The sequence below is a fragment of the Aptenodytes forsteri genome, unplaced genomic scaffold (genome assembly GCF_000699145.1).
Source record: "Aptenodytes forsteri isolate BGI_AS27 unplaced genomic scaffold, ASM69914v1 Scaffold259, whole genome shotgun sequence".
Lineage (NCBI taxonomy): Eukaryota > Metazoa > Chordata > Aves > Sphenisciformes > Spheniscidae > Aptenodytes > Aptenodytes forsteri.
The window spans coordinates 1097667-1102676 of NW_008795251.1; positions in this window are offsets into that span (position 1 = coordinate 1097667).

The following is a 5010-nucleotide window of genomic DNA, read 5'->3' on the forward strand; positions in this document are numbered from 1 at the left end:
GACTGCAGTCTCAGATAGGACCCCAGCCTGTGTTTTTACGCATTTTTAGGATTTTTCTTAAAATTCTAATCTTCTTCACCGTCCACATGAGGTCCACGCAGGCACCGTGACCGTGTTTCACCAGGAACGTGGGGGAAGGTGCGTGGGGCTCAGAGGTACGTTTCTGAGAAAGCGGGCTGGGGCGGGAGCTGGTGCCCTGCGGGACTCTGCGGGCACCCCGGGGGGAGGAGTCGGCACCGCGGCTCCCCGCTGAACCATTGCTCCAGCGTGGATTAATTAGGGAGGACTTCAATAGCGTTCACAGCAATTAGGCCTGTCCGCAGCAGCCAGTTCGTGCTGTAGAAAACGGCTCAGTGCTCGAGCTGCTTTTTAAAAGCGGCCCCTTCTGCCGGGTCCGCAGGGCCGTCACGCCCCGGCTGGTTCGGTGCAGGTTTATGCACAGAGCTCCCTGTGTTTGGAGGGAGATGCAGGTTTATCTCCTCCTTTTTATTAATCAAATACCAAATCAGCTACTCATTACCCGTACGAGTGCCAGGTTGCTCCGTTTCAGCACAGGAACGACTTCACGCTCGCCAGAAACGGAGCCCAGTGAGCTGGGCGGAGGCAGCTCCTCACAAAACCTCCGGCGCAAGCCCCGTACGGCGGAATGGCTGGCTGCAGGTCGGCTGCGAAGTAGGTCCCACGGGAGCGTTAGCGCAAGCGGCTGGGTAGCGTGCAACCCGCCTTGTCCAGCGGCCGGTATATGGGCCAAACTGCCTGTACCACGAGATTAAAAATGACCTCCGCGTCAGGCATGCGAATGAGAAAAATGAGCTATCCTCTCCCCTTAAAATGTGCTTCCAGTGTGTGCTGCAGCCTGCATGCTGGCAGCCACGACTCGCTGAGATTTTTTCCTTCCCATTTATGATTTTCTTTTTTCATTCGCAGTGAATTGTGAATGACCAGATTGTCTGCGATTTATGCACATCTCGGAGCCCTGCTCCGTAAGCAAAGCCAGTATCGGTTCCTGAGGAACAAGGTGGCATTCGCTGTGAGCAAGACCAAGAGTCTGACCTCAAACGTCATAGCAAAAATTTTAGTCTAGGTTTTGAGGGAAGGGAGCACGACGAGAAGCAGAAGTATTAGCAACTGATGTTTCACGACTTGGAGGTTCCATGAAGGGAGACGATCTCTCCAAGTCAGACAAGTGAGAGGCGTATGAGTCAGAGCAGGCTGACTCAATTTATTGCGTGAAATGCCTGTGCTCTCTTGTCCAACCTGTCCTGCTCCCAGCCCAGCTGGAACTACGTGTGATGATGCTAAGTTATTTACCATGTCTCCTCAGGTAGCCTCCAAAGCTATTAGATTTTCCCTTTTGATAACATTCCCTACAGACTGTAAAAAATAAACAGCAGAGATCCCAAGGAGAAGAGGGTAGCATGCAGTTCTAGCAAGGTCTGACTGTACTCAAAGAAAGGAAATTCTCACAGTGACTAAGGGGCCACACTGGTGCGAAATAAAACACTCTTCAGTGGTGAGGCACTGCTAAGTGAGCTAGAAGAGAGCCTGGCATTCAAGAATTAATTTTCTCATGTCTAATATTTAGTCAGTCTGTCAGAAGCAGAGTAACTATGAGGGGCAGATGTCAATATGTCGATAAGTCCATTACTATAGGAACAACATTAAGGAATACATTACTATGACACTCGGGAATGAAACCTTGTAATGAAGGAAAATAAAAACAAGAATGAAAACTTTTACCACATACTTTATTTCTCTTGATAATGACTATTTCTATCAATACATTTTATAAATATACTTACAGGTATTCATATGTATATTTATTATCTATAAATACATACTTATTTTATATATAGATATAAATGTAGATATTCTGTGTCTTCAGCAGATCGCTGCTTCTCTGTCTCTGTCTTTCCTGAGGGCATAGTTCAGAATTTTTTAAAGATAAAGCCTGCATCCAACCCTGCCGCATTCCTCCTGGATGTCCTGCACTCCTTCACCCTGTTACCCTGCGCATCGCGCTCATTGCCTGAGCAGCCCCATTGCCCCCATCACCCTCCTCGCCATCCTCCCGACATGACCCCATCCTTCCCCGCCTTCCTGCCTAACACCTGTCATAAATTCCTCTTTCCGACTCACTCGCCCGAAATCTCAGATGTCGCCCCTTCTCACTGGCCCGGGGAAGAGCTCCCGCCTAACCACCACGCCAGGTCCCTGCGGGCAGTGGGGCTTCTGCAGCCTGCCAGCTTTTTGTCTGGCTTCTGCCATTTTGAGCTCAGCAGCTTATAATTAGGACAGTTTATTTCTGCGAAACAACATTCTAGTGTTGTTTCAGCTCCGGTTCATTTCCCCTGCTGATTCGACAGCTCTGTGAGCGGGGAGGTGTGCCTCTGTTTTCTTCTGCTTCCTTGGCCATGGGAAAGCCCACAGGCTGTACACAAAACCAGTTCCCCCTTCACTTGTAAAATCAACCCAAAGCACGTTTATTACCCCAGAACAAAATTCTCAAGGTTTTAGCTATGCCATAATTTTATGTAAAAGTTGTTTTCCGTGTTTCGGGGAGCTGAGTAAATCATCAGCTTGTCTGACCTAGTTACTTCTCAAAAGACTTGTCACACATCAGTGTCCTCAGGCCTTTTACATCCACTAAATACCTTCCACTCACCTGGGATTATCTTATCCTCGTTTGATCTTGTGAGCATGGTCCCACATGTCTGTTTACGGCAGAGTTAATCTGCTTGCTCTGCTGGTAATCCTTGCTATTATTTCATGAAAGTTTATTCTAGATAGTCCAGATTTTACTTTGCAGGGGGTTTAGTCATATTCTGACATCATTTTTGTCAGACCTAGTTTTATCCAAATACTGCTACTACTGATAGAGCTCCCTTAATTATGTTCTTGACGGAGCATAATTTAGCTAATTTTCCTATTACGAAAGATTGTTTAAAGCTAGCATTAGAGCTTATCATTTACCAAGCTGCGAGGTCAGCCACCTCACAGTGGTTCCCGTGGTGCCTTGGTTAATTTCTCACTGGCCAACCGCCAGACTTGCCCCTAGTAAAGGGAATTTTCAAGTGCGCGCTAGGCAATATCAGCTAGTGAAAAATTAATTCATGCCCAGAGTTACCCAGATTTGCCCTATCCTAGAAGGGCATATGTGTTTAGCTAATTTCCTTATCTAAATATTCATGCATCTCAATGGTGCTATGCATTTATTCCACCATAAATATAACAATGATAAACCAACGAAGTTTGCACGAATTAATGAAAATACAGCGGACAATTCTAGAGTTTACCAGAGCTGTGGGTTTTTTTGAATCAGCTCTTTAAATCCAAAGTACAGGCCTCGGAGACATTCAGTATGAGAAATCTGTGCTTTCTAGGCTTATTGTTTATCATTGGTCATATTTATAAATTATTTTACTTCTCGGAAATTTTAATTCTAGGATAAAATTAGTTACAAAATCCTCATTTGCCTAGTGATTATAAGAAATAGCTATTTGGGTGTCCAATAAACAACATGGTCTAAGCTAGCATAATTTTACTACCTCTAAGTATTTTCATCTTTGTTGACCTACATCTTTATACCAGTGATGCTTCTCAATATAGAAAACGATAGTCAGATTCGTGACCCTATTCAAAATCTATCCAGATCTTCCTTTTTATAGAGCATTCATTTTTTTAATACTATACCTCATGATATTTGATTCCTACGATATAAGGACTGATACTGAAGGGTTCTCTGCTATCAAGAGTTTAAAAACTAAGAAATGAAGAAAATTTAAACTTTTAATTTAAAGAATTTGCTTTGTTCTAAGTCATGGCCAAGGGAGATACGTGTGCTTCACGCAGGTCCTCAAAGGTATTAGGCTTTTGCAGCATCCCAGATGTTTCCCACACTGAGGAATTCTTGGTCCCACCTTAAGCACTAAAGCATCTAATATTATTCACAAAAAGGGTTGCAGAGGGAGACCGAGCATCACCTGGATAAGTCATTGCTTAGGTTAGCTCTACCGTATATCCCAATATGATCTGTAGTGATACGAGGTCAGTAAATCACCCAGATGACTTCTGAGCAGCGTAGCATGGTTATGCAGACGTGCAAGGAGAGCGCCACGCTTTGCCACGGTCCAGCCTTCATCCCTAGGGATGGCCACGACCCCGTGCTCGGGGTCTGGGCGGATGGGGGAGGTGAGCACCGCTCGCTATTAGGGATGCTGAGCGATCTCTCCTCACTGCTGAGGTAGTTCCCCTTCTCCGGAGGTTAGGGCTAGAAGGGTCCTGCCTGGGAATAGCTCAGAGCCATTTTCCCACCCTCACCGGCTCAGACGTCCGGCAGAGGGGTGCGGAGGAGGCAGGGTGCTGGGCATTGACTACACGCCTGCTGCGATGCCCGCAAGCATTTGGTCCCCTCCCCTCGCTGTGAGTTCAGGTTATTTCTCCCAGTATAACAATGCCATGGGGAGAGGCTGAGAGGGAGCCATCTGCCTTATCCAATGGCCTCCTGACAGTCAGGGCTGTCTCCCACCGCATGGCAGGCTGGTTTTCATGTGGCCAAGGCCAATGCTGCAAATAACAAGTTGGGAGGTGGAGACATGCAAGCCCTCTCATGCCTGGTGTGCCCCAAACGTGCCTCAGTGGGGCCAAGGGGCAGACCAATATCTGTCTTCCAGGGTCCCACTTCCCTGTGGCCTTTGCTTTAAGGGCTCCGAGCAGAAATGGAGGCATCTGTGGAGCTGCCTGCTATTGAAAGTATGGGTGCTGGTGGAATTTTAAGGAGACCGAGCAGTGGGTTTTGACTCAGAGGCTCTCAGATCCCTCTCCAGCTCAGCAAAGCTTTCTGGACCCAGTGTGTTCCCTGTCCCCCAGGGAGATGGATCTGGAATCCTGCAGAGAGCTCCCATTCGATCCCAAGGTCTTGCACACAACGCTTCAGCCTGATGTGAGGTTTATCTAAACCCCACAAAGATGAAAGAAACACACGGTTTGCATCTAATCCTAAATACATTT